A 13,033-nucleotide genomic window follows, 5' to 3' on the forward strand; every position below is an offset into this window, starting at 1 on the left:
ACCACGAGTCTGTGTTAAAAGTTAAAATTTGTAGAATTATAATGATAAATATGCGTTTACGCTGAAAAAAAATTCCGGATCAAACTGCGGTAAAAAATACAATCATTCAGGGTGTTGATACTCTTTACAGTAAAATCCATTTTTACTGCAACACGTTACGGAACAAAAAATTTTATATACCATAGCTTTTATTGCAATGATTACAGTAAAACCCCTGAATCATTCTAATTAAATAAATACTACTGTAAAAATTACGGTTTAATATTTTACGGTAAAAATGGAATTTACCTCAAATGGATTTTACAAATGATGCACCTAAAGTGCATCGTTCCTAAATTTAGTCTGGAATTTTTTACTGTTTCCCAAAGGAAATAAAGTTTAAAATATTGTCATTTATTTAAATAATTGAAAAAATGGAAAACTAAATCACATATATTTATTATTTAACATTAAAAAAAGAGTTTATTAATTGGAAATCGTTTGAAATTAAAAATGATATTTCCAGAGCTGAGGAAGGAAAAGTATAGTCAAAACTACCAGAATATGGTAAAATTTAACGTAGTAAGCATTTTAAATTAACAATGGTTTTTAGAAGGCTAATAAATTAAATAGTTCAGTTAAAGTCTATTCTTTCTTAGCATACTCAATGAAATATCTCAGACTTGAGTCTTATAAAAAGTCAGAGTTACTGTTTTATACGGAAGCGAAGAAAAAAACTCTGGTAAAATTACCGTTCTGAATGGTAATGTCATTTCTGGTTAAAGAAAAAAAAAGCATAATACATTAGAAAACTAAAGTATACGGTATTAAACCATTTATTTGGCAGTTTTTCCGTTCGCATAGTTAACGGTTTCATGTGGCTATTAAAATTATAGCTCTTATTACTACACATATAGTAAAGGATACGAAATAGAAAATTAAATTTAACAGAATAAATGGATTTTATGTAAGGATCTAAAGTATCATCATAAAATTACCAAATTTTATCAAATAATATCAAAACATTATTTTACCAAAATCAGTACTGAGATTTTTGCGTTCCCATAGATCCAGAAGCACTACAAATATTACAATATTCTAGTAGATTAGACCATTCTTTATTTCTGAGTTATCTATTTTTTTTTCTTATGACGTTTATCTGACCAAAATAAAATCCTCGATAATGCTGATTTGGTAACAAATTTTGTTTTCACGGCAAATTAAAACAAATAAAGCGCAGTTTCAATAAATTTATAATATCGTTAATCGTACCAATTAAACAATATAACAGATAGTCACGTTTAGACATCAAATCAAAGAGTGTAAACATAAATTAACAACTTAAACCTTTTTAAAATACATCTCATTATAAATTAGTCATGTAGCAATATTTTAACAAATTGTTTTAACTTCATCACCTTTTCTTAAAAAAAGAACTAATAAAAAAAACTAAAAAAACTAATTCCATAAGAAAATCGATAAGAAACAGCTCATTAGAGTTCGGTATCGTTAAACTGTATCGATCACATTCTAGTACAAGGAGAACAAAATTCTATTTTTAGATTCATAATTCTCCACACAGCGTTTATTGGGGAGATTCTCTTCCAGCATGCTTAATAAGATTTAATTAGTTAATAAACGGGAGATTTTTCCGGTCCCCGATTCCAATAACTAATTTCATCAAAGGGTTACGGGTAAAGATACAAATCCCGGATACTTTACACCTAATTAGGGAGCTTTTTTTCTCCCCTAACAAAACTTTCGTTGTTTTAGGAAATGATTATCGATGTTAATTGATTTCATTTGAAAATATGTTCAGATTTATTATCAACCCTCTTTGGTCTAGTATTACTGTTGAAAATCTGTTTATAAATCAAGGTTTTCACAAGATGCATGCATTGCATATTTTTAGAAACACATTGTAAACTAAAATGTATAAGAAATTAGACTAAAATGCATAGGTATCCAATTATTGTACGAAGCGAGCTTGAATTGCTAAGCAATCCAAAAAGGATTCCTAAGCGATTCGAAGATTTGAGATTGCAACAAGGAAGGAAGGAAGGCTAGTTTATTTACATTTACCGTAAAGATAATGTAAAATGCAAAACCTAAACGCTAATAATATATTTCAGGTGAATTTATAAGAAAAATACGAGAAAATGTATAAAAATAGGTGTATCAGATATAATATATATATATACACACACATATATATATATATATATATATATATATATATATATATATATATATATATATATATATATATATATATATATATATATATATATATATATATATATATATATATATATATATATATATATATATATATATATATATATATATATATATATATATATATATATATATATATATATATATATATATATATATATATATATATATATATATATATATATATAGGTGTATGTTTTTAAAATAATTAAAAATATTTAAATTGAAATAGAACAAATGATATAAATGCCGTACAGTATTTCTTATCGGTTATCTCTTTCAAAATTTATGTACTTTAAGTACAATTCGAATTTTTTTTATCCAAAAAATTCATTTTTTTATTGGTTTCTATGTATATATTTAATTATTTAATTTAATTGTTTTATTGCATTATAAATTTTAGGCTTATGCTACTTTTGCGCTTGATTTATTACATTTTACTTTTTACGCTATTTTTATTACACTGTATATATTATTTTTTTATTATACTGTCAAACCTTCTGGATTGAATTACGGTAAAAAAAAAAAACCGTTGCACAAGATGCCAGCACTGCTTATCGTGAACTTTTACGGAGCAAAAGATCTGATATGCCGTAATTTTTATAGAATAATATTTACCTGTATGTAATTAAATATTACTGCAAAAATTAGGTTTTCAATTTTACGGCAAAAAATGGATTTTACGGATGCTGAACTCAGAGTGCTAGTGCTTTTTACCGTAGCTCTATTCATAATTTTTTAAGGTGTTCGACGCCTAATATATAACAGAGTTTATTTCAGAATGTGATTGAATTATATATATATTTGATCTTCTGTTTTTTCCCATTAAAATGTATATTTTTTTGCTTACCTTACATCGCCACGATTTTTTCTTATGCAATTTGGAAAACATATTATTGTATTATAATTAAATGTCGAATTAAAAACTTAATAATAAAAATTATTGATCTTTTTTTTAAAACAAATGTATATAAATTTAAGGAAAGATTGAATTTTTCGTTTTATTTAAAGTATAAAATAAGTTTAGAAAAAATAAAACCTGATTTTAGCACTGTTAAATTTTTTTACAAAAATATTGGTTAAATAACAGTTTATTTAATTGCCGTTTTACCATATTCAATAAAAGCAGTCAAATAACCATAAAATAGATGGCTGTTTTCCCCTAATACTGTTGAAGTACCAAAAATTTATTCGTGCCAACTAGGCCCAACTTATGAAGCCACCTAGTCCCTTTCAGCTGGGTTCATACTTTGTCAGAGAAGAATAATCTATCAATCGAATCTTCGGACTGAACAATTGTTCAACTCCTAGATTGACACCAGAACACATGAAGAGTTTCCAATGTCCAGTGTTATTGGAATACAAAATCAGAGTTGCTTAGGTCAAATATATTGTTTCCCACCTCACACAATAGATTGCACCACTAGATAAACTAATTAAGCCGCATTTCACGGTCCACTTAACGAAACACGACTCAACCACAAACCAACACCGGAGTCTACTACCTAATTGAATCCCTAACGTAACCTAACTCCAATTTCCAGTTAAATTTCATTTTCATGATTTTGATAATGGTTGTAAATGGTTACAGAACCGTATTTCTGTATTTAAGGTTTTCTAACCATACCAGTTGTAAACTGTTCCAATACCGTGAAGGTGAGGAAATTTTCCTATATAGCCATAGTTTTTACAGTTTTACCATACAGACTGCTACTGTTTATTTTACCGCATTTTTAGAATGAAAATTCTGTCAGTGTAAAATTAACAAATCTTTATATAATGCATTTTGTTGTATAGGTATTTTTACTCTCTCTCACCGCTTACATCTGTTTCATTTAGAATATTTATCAATTTTTTGCAGATTATTTCCTTTCTTTTTCACATTATTTACATGATTTCTTTCTTTCTTTCTTTTCTTTTTTTTACATGTCGTTGGTACAAAGTGACAGTCAATGAACCATATGATTGCTTGACGCTCAGTCACGCACAAGATATTCGTTTTTTTTTCCTTTGGAAGAAAGCCAATTTAATTTACGATCTAGTAATAGTTTTGAAAAGTCACTCTTTTCATCGAATGTTTTTGAATAGTTGGTTTTGAATAGTTTCATCCAATGTTTCTATTTGTTATTTGAATAGGTTATTTGATTTGCATTAGGAAAATAGCTTAAACTCATGTAAAACGTTTAAGAATACAATTTGTATAAAAACGCAGTTGTGAAGTAAAAAAAAGAACACAGCATGATTTAAAAATCAATAATTACCTTACATAAATATTTAAAAGCTATTTATTATACAATAACTTTTTAGCTTTTCTTAATTAGCTTTAAATTCTCATAAAAAGATATGATCAAAACAACCAGAAATGGAAAATTCTATAGAAACACCAAAAGGTAAAATTAAAATAAAATATGGTTTTTTAAAATGCTATAAAATTTGGCAAAAGTGACAAAATATGGTGATTTTATCATGATACTTTAGATCATGGCCTAAAAACTATTTATTCAGTTATTTCAGCTTTGTATTTTTAACTAAATATGTGGTAATAAGAACAATAATTTTGAAAACCTAAATTTCTAGTGAACCGTTATGATATTTGAAAAGTTATTGTATAAATGGTTTAAATACGGTATGTTTTGGTTTTATTGAACACGATTATGCTTTTTATTACCAGAAATGTCATTACTATACAGTACGGTACTTTCACCAGAATGTTTTGCTCCGTGTAAATTTTACTGGTTGTAATAAGTTCAATAGTTACATTTGAGCCTGAATACCTCTATTCTTCTTTACAAAACAATGAAAAATAATGGAAAATTGACAGATAAGTAGACATGTGAAGTATATGCGGTTTTCTATGAAAAAAGAACTAGATTACATAAAATGTGAAATGTTTTTTTGTATTTTCAAAGCGACATATTATTCTATACATTTGCTAGTATAATTCTCGGGTGAAAATATTAATTTAAGTCAAAATAATTGTGATTTTTCCTGAGAACTACGACACCGAGAAATATTCAAAACTTTGAAAATGTGGTGAGAAAAAACAGTTGTATATTTCAATACACATTTCTCGTGTCAGGAGTAATTTTAAAATGTCAAGGCAAACAATTATTCATAACATTTAAAGGAATGTAAGAAATACGTAAAATATAACATAAACATGTAAAAAATACATAGAATATAAATATGATTTAAAATTTATGTTTGTGTTCCGGTAGTAACGCTTTAAATTAACAAAAGTATATTTCCGAATTTCCCTCACTAATTTTAAGAAACAAAAAGTCATACATTTTTAACAGAATAAAAAAGCCTACCATGCAACTCTGATATCATAATAAATATTCAAATAAACGTAAAATCGTTACCAATTACATTACGTCTCTTTCAAAACTATAAACTAGATTACATATTCACGTTCGTAAATTATTCTGTCTAAATAAAAATAAATGAGCATAACTGAAATAAAAATGGCACTTAGGGAAAAAGAAACTTCTCTCACTACTAAAAGCCCTAAAACTAAGAATACTAAATAAATAGAGACTTAACTAAAATGTAATAAGGGTCTCACAGATGCTTTAGTCTGAGAGGAAACACTGTATTAGCATAAAATTATGCATGTATACAGAAAGAAGTGAGTTAATGAAGCTATTTCCAAACTGTTTGCATGAAAGTGGCAACACGTTTTTGCTCTATCGCTATTTTTGATCGTAAGTACTACAACTACTTTTAAAAGCTCGAACTTAATGTTCAAAAAGGGAAAACATATTTGTTTATCTATCGAAAAAATCTGGTTGCGATATAGAATCAATGTTATTACTTATTAATAGAAAAAATTTCTTTTATTTTTATTAAAAAGTTGCAAAATAATAAAAGTTAATAAAGTTAAATAGATTGTAATAATGAGATAAAAAAATTTTAAAATATGAAAGCACTTTTTTTTTAAACTCAATGATAAGCAACAGTACTTTTAGAGATAAAAGTGCATTGCATATAAATTGATTATCGAGTATTCGGTAAATGTTTAGTATAAATATGAAATTGTATTTTAAAAAAAGGTCTTATGGAAGCAATCTCTTTTTTAGTATGATGCAGGATATAATTTGTTTTTTTTTCATAATAATTATTTTTTATTAAATATCAATTGAAAAATGATGTATATATTATAATAATATATATAAGCGATATATAAGTGATATATATAAATATCTACTGAAAAGTGACTTATGATAGTTTTTTTTCCTTTAATATTAATTTTAATTTTGCTAATTAGTGTTCGTAGTTTGTTTCTAATTGCTCTTTTTCGAGTAATAACTTATTTTTCGTTAAAACTTTCCACAAATTTTGCTTTCTCCTAAGCTCCCCGTTCATATTTTCAACAACAATGATCCAAGTGCATTTTTTTAAGCTAAATTCAATAGTTCAAGGCTTTTGACAAAGTTCATTTGGTAAACATACCCACTTTTAAATTCGTGCTCTGATACGTTGAAAACAGTGTTAAAAAAAACTTATTCTTCACAATACGTATAATATTAAATCTCTAAAAATTTTACAGCACTTCTGTTATATTATGAAAATATTTTTAAATAAAACAATTTTTAAAAAGAAAATTATTTGAAGAAAAAAAGTTTTAATAAAGACAGGAAGTTCGCATCCTACACAATTTAAGAACAAGTGATAATTAAACTCATTTTAGTTTTTCAATTTTTTTTGGTTTTGAAACAGATTATTTCCTTGATTTGATGAAAACATAGAGGCATAAACGTATGGAACAAAATTGGTTTTTAACACTATAGAAAAGCCCGATATTTCATAATACACATTAAATATTAATGATATTGAAACTAAATATTTTTTATACTAAAAAATATCAATTAATTGCTTACTTATTGGAAAAAATAAAGCTCTCATTTTCTCCAATTCTTACTATGCATAGATAGAGTGCATGGCTATATATCCAACACTCAAATCGCTCGAGTAAGTTTATTTTATTTGCTAAAAACTATTATTCGAAATAAAAAAAATATCATGAGCGTTACAATATCTTAAAATAATGAACTAATGTAAAAAGCAAAAGAATAACGAAAATTTCCTACATAAAACGAGATATCGGCGTCTAATTCATAATTATTCTCTTTTAAAGTTAATTCTTTCTTAACATAAAATGTAAAAATCACAAAGAGTATAATTCTCATCATTGTAGTCAATTCTCACCCTGTATATAATGCCCATGACTATATTATTGACTATATATGAGACTGATTATATGAATGACTATATACGAGATTATTATTCGAAATACAAAAAAAATTATTATGAATGACCATATCTCTAAATATTGAACTAAAGTAATGCAACTAAAGAGCAACGTAAATCTCAGATGCACAACGAGATATCGGCGTCAAATATATAATTATTCTCCTTGAAAGTTAACTCTTCCTTAAAACAAAATGCAAAGATCAGAAAGAGTATAATTCCCTATGTATCTAAATTTCCCCATACATATAATCTCCAGGACTATCAGTATTTAAATATTCGAGTAAAGTCATTTTGTTATTCGAGATTATTACTCTAAATGCAAAAATAAAAGTTACGATAAGCGTCACCAGGTCTTTAAATATTGAACTAATGTTTTACAGCTAAAGAGCAACGTAAATCTCCGATGCACATTGCATATGAGTCGAATTTGGTATTTTTCTCTTTGAAAATTAAATCTTCCTTAAGACAAAGTGCAAAGAACAGAAAGAGTCTATTTTTCATTGTATCCAATTCTCACTATACATGTGTAATGCATCTGACTGTTTATTTAACATTCGAATCATTCGTGTAATATCATTTTATTATTTTAAATTATTATTCTAAATACTAAAAAAAATTTTATGAGTTTTTTTTTTAAATTTTAAAATGCTGAACTAATGCAATGCAGATAAAGAACGACGTAAATTTTTGATGCACACCAAGGTATCGGTATCGAATTTATTTTCTCTTGCAGAGTTAATTCTTTCTTAACATAAAATGTAAAGAACAGGAAGAGTATAATTTAAACTGTATCCAATTCTAACTATACATTCAATAACAATGACTATGCATCCAAAATTCAAATCATTCAAGTAAGGTTATTTTTATTTGATATTATTATTTAAAATACAAAAAAATGTTATTATAAGGGTTACTATGCCCATAAATATTAACTAATCAGATGCAGCTACAACGCAATGTAAATATCCGATGCACAACGAAATATCGATGTCTAATTTGCTACTTAATTCTCTTTTAAAGTTGACTCTTCCTTAAAACAAAATGTAAAGATCAGAAAGAATATAATTCTCATTGTATCCAATTCTCACTATGTGTATAATGCCAATGACTATACATACAACATTCAAATCACGCAAGTAGGATCATTTTATTATTTGAGACTATTATTTGAACTACAAAAAAAAGTTTTATTAGTGTTACCACGTCTTTAAGTATTGAACTAAATATAATGCAGTTAAAGAACGACATAAATCTCTAATGTACAACAAGATATCGCCGTCTAATTTGTAATTATTCTCTTTTAATGTTCACAAAAAGTAAAAGACTAATAGTAACCGACCTACCCCTGAAGGAATTTGCGGATAAGGGCTTCACTCGTTGTCACGTGAACTAAACACTACAAAACTACAGAAAAGTAAAATCAAAACTAAAAAGATTGATACACATAGAAAAAATCCCAAAATCGAAAAAATAAATAAAAATAGAACAGAATAAAAATTAAAAGTGCTTAAAACATCCAAGTGAATAAAATCAACCAACAATAAAAGTGTCAAAAATACAGGTAAAAACATATAAAAGTAAGGTAAGGTAAAATCAAATGGTAAAAATATGAAAAACCACATTAAATACAAATGAGACTAAAATAAGATTAATCGAATAATTAAAATAGTCGACTAAAAGTTCAAGTACACGAAGTAAAAATCAGAAAAATGATAATTCTCATTGAATCGCAATCTCACTATGTATATAATACCCATGACTATATATCCACTATTCAAATCATTCGAGTAAGATCATTTTATTACTTAAGATTATTATTCGAAAAACTAAAAAAAACTATTATGAGCGTTACTATATCTCTAAATATTGAACTAATGTAAGGCAGCTAAAGAGTAAATGATTATCCAATCCACAACGAGATATCGGCATCTAATTTGCTATAATTCTCTTTCAAAGTTAACTCTTCCTTAACATAAAATATAAATATCGGAAAAAGTATAATTCCCATTGCATCCAATTCTCAATGCGTATATAATATGATGTCCATGACTATGTATCCAACATTCACATAATTCGAGTAAGAGCACTTTATAGCTTAAGATTCTTACACGAAATACTAAAAAAATATTATGAGCCTTACCTCATGTTAAAATAAATGCAATGTAGCTGAAGAGTAACTTAAATGTCTAATGCACAATGAGATATCGGTGTCTAATCTGTTATCATTATCCCTTTTCCTTAACACAAAGTGGTACATAATTCCCTATTGCATCAACAATTGAAAAAAAAAAGACTAATATTCTCGACGAATCATTACAAAAAAATACAGTGAAGGGCTGCCATGATTAAAAAGCCTATCATGTACGATAAATAACCATTTCGTTCCATCATTTTAAGCTGCATTCTATTTTGCAGTTAACCCAATGGTAACCATTGTTAGAAAATAATCTATCCACAATAGTTAATCATCTTCTGCAAAATTATCACCATTGCATCGTTAAGGATAAAAGTTTTATCTCTCAATATTTTCATAATTCTGAAAAAAGTTCAGTTTTATAAAATTAAAATTAAAGTTTCTTTTAAAAAAACAGAAAAAAATATTAATCAGGATTAGAATATCTAGAAACATGAATTATATTTTGTTTTATCGCAAAGTTTGGTGGGTAGACTAAGGCAAAAATAAATTCAGTTCAAATTACGAGTCATTTACTGCAATTCCTACGTATTAAAAATAAAAGAGCAAATAATATAATGCAATTAACCAAATATTTATTCATTTATAAAAATAAATGTATAAACAAAATGATGACTAATAATTATTTTTCATTATTTTTTAGTTCCTATAAGTTTTTCTAAGTTTAAAGATCATTCTATTAGCGAAATAAAATTAAAATTTAAAATTTCACAAAAATAAAAATAAAAATTTTAAGGAAGTTAAGTTATAACATTATATTTTCTGCACTACCTCTTATATTAATTTTTTTCAGTACCTTTTCTTCTGTTTATTTTTTTTACATAGTCAGTTATCAAATGGTATTTTTTTAACTTTACTGTAAAAAATTCAGAATCAACTTACGGTAAAAAGTACCGCTACTCAGGGTGCAGGTACTTTTTCACCGTAAAATTCTTTTTACCGGAACTAATGGAGCAAATATTCTCACATACAGTAATCTCTACAGTAATAAGTACCGTAAAATTACTGAATCACTCTCATTGTATATATATTACTGTAAAAATAACTGTATAATACTTAAGATAAAAATGGATTTTAAGAACGATGCACCCAAAGAGCCTGTACTTTATACCGCAATTCGATGCGGAAATTTTTTACCCCACATATTAATTTTTTCAATACATTTTGTTTGACTATATTTTGTTTTCCTGTAGATGTTTTTTCAATTTATGGATATTTAAAAAATTATAACTTTTTAATTTACTGAAGTTTTGCAGAAGTTAGTAAAATCATCGAAAAAATTCTACAAAACAAGTTAACATACAACATAATACTGTCTATACTACTCTGCGTATTAAGTTTTTTTTTAATACGTGTGTATTTTATTCAGTACGTTGCTATGTTATGAAATTAGAATTTTTAATTGACTATAAAAAGTGAGTAAATTTAGCGGTATTCAGGCAATTTTCTAAGTTTTAAATTTAAATACACAAATAAAAAGGAATGACATGTAATTCTAAAATGGAGAAAATACGTGTCTTTATTATACATTTTTATTTTTGATTGTGACACCTTGTCATACCAACAATGCAAAGTTTAGATGTTCCATTTGGTAATAAGCATCTTCCATCGTTTTATGAAAGAAAAAAATTTATTTATCATTAAAAATTATTAAAAATTAAAAAATTATTAAATTAAAATTATTAAGAATTATTCATTTATCTATTTATCAGTAAAATTAACGAAATGATAATTTGGTACATTTGAAATTACCCCCTTGCCAAGGAAACCATTTCTCCCAATGAGAAAACCATACTATCAAAATGAAACTCAAGATCTCTGCAATTGTGTAAAATCTAGTCCAAAGTATGAACCCAACTGACAAATCTGCTTCTAAGAGAAACGTGATCCCGATTGCTAATTTACAATCCAACGACTTTCAACGACTCGCTCTCTTTCTTGGAGATTTTCTTCTTGGCTAGAGTTGGCCGAAATTATTAATTCTTCTAAATTTTGTCACCTGAACTAAAAAAAGGTGAAAAATCATGTTTTCTTTTCGTTTAAAAAATGCCAAAAATAAGAGTGGGTCGTTAAAAGCCGCTGGACTGGATTGGAAAATTCCATCCCAATTATCCTATTTGTATCCTTCCAGAGAACTCGTTTAAGAAAAAATCATAAATGTGGTTATTTATTCATTAATATAGCATCATTTTATTTAAAGAACCTAAAAAGGTTAATCATAATGTTAAGCTACAAACATATAAACGGAATAATTTTCCCCCAAAATGTGGCTTTAACATTTTAATAATTTATAAAGGCAGATATAAAAACTCTATGTATATTAATTTAAATTATGTAGTGATATAATACGAATACTTTTGATACACAATTCTAAGTAATTAAACGTGGTTGCTTACCTTTATCGATTATCTAGTGCAAATGTATTCCAAGCGAGCACCTTGAAAAGCAAAGTCACAAAATCTTTGTCTAAACGTAATCCAAATGTGTTAAGTTTCATGACTTGATTTCTGCACTTAATAGTTCGCTAAAAGTTAACGAACCCTGATTAAATCATTTCGATTTAATTTACGAATTTTTATTCGACTAAACCTTTAAACTCCATTTTAACTGCAAGTTCAGCAGCCTTTAATGATTTCATATTCAATGTCCATTAGTGCATATCGGGCACCTTTCTTTTGCAAATATGAATGACGAAATCAAAGTTATAGTAACTTTTGCTGATAATTTTAAATGAATGATTTTCGATAAGAGAATCAATTTGCGCGGACGAAAAGTCACATATTTCCGATCAATCTAAAACCACGTGAAATCTATAGCCGGTTTGGAAAATTTATCTGAAGGGAAAAATTGGATCGAAGAGCTGATAATTGCCACGATATCTTAAAAAGTAAACCTCCAGAAGAATGACAATTCACAAAATCACAATTAGAGATAGCGGCAAGATAAAAGACTAAGAAAGGAAATAGATTCAAAGAATAACCGCATCTAACGGAATCTGCCGTTGGCTTGATCTCAAAACGAAACGAGTTGAAATGCGCCGTCCGTGCGATCATCTTTTTTATTGCTTGCTATGGCAACACACCATTTTAGTAATGGCTGTTTAGCGCCATCTAGATTTTGCCGGTCGAACTGTAGAGATTGGCAGGGAAGCAAAGTGAGCTCTGCTGAGGAAACGAAAGTGCACGTAAGAGAATCTTAAAATTGAGTTTTTCACGAAATATGACGTTTTAAAAATCACTTTATTTTAGTGAAGAAATTCGTAAAAACCAAATGATTTTTAGTTTAAGGAATTTTTAAATTGTGGGCAAAGTATTTTATGCATTAAATTTTATATTAAAAAAATTTATTTTTAAAACAGTTTAGATA

At 26.8% G+C, this 13,033-nt stretch overlaps 1 protein-coding gene across 2 annotated transcripts in view; it reads right to left on the reverse strand.

The window, feature by feature from the left end:
- LOC107443669 (uncharacterized) overlaps positions 1-13,033 on the reverse strand; it is a 243,519-nt gene that overhangs the window by 177,374 nt on the left and 53,112 nt on the right. The window contains exon 1 of one of the 2 annotated variants that reach the window (XM_043050220.3): positions 12,064-12,700. The exons of the other annotated variant lie outside the window; for it this stretch is intronic. The gene's annotated coding sequence lies outside the window, so the exon portion shown is untranslated. Of the gene's footprint in view, positions 1-12,063; positions 12,701-13,033 lie in introns of those variants that run through there. 2 annotated transcript variants of the gene reach the window in all.

The sequence above is a fragment of the Parasteatoda tepidariorum genome, chromosome 4 (genome assembly GCF_982258835.1).
Source record: "Parasteatoda tepidariorum strain Cologne lab strain chromosome 4, Ptep-v5.0, whole genome shotgun sequence".
In the NCBI taxonomy this organism is placed as follows: Eukaryota; Metazoa; Arthropoda; class Arachnida; order Araneae; family Theridiidae; genus Parasteatoda; species Parasteatoda tepidariorum.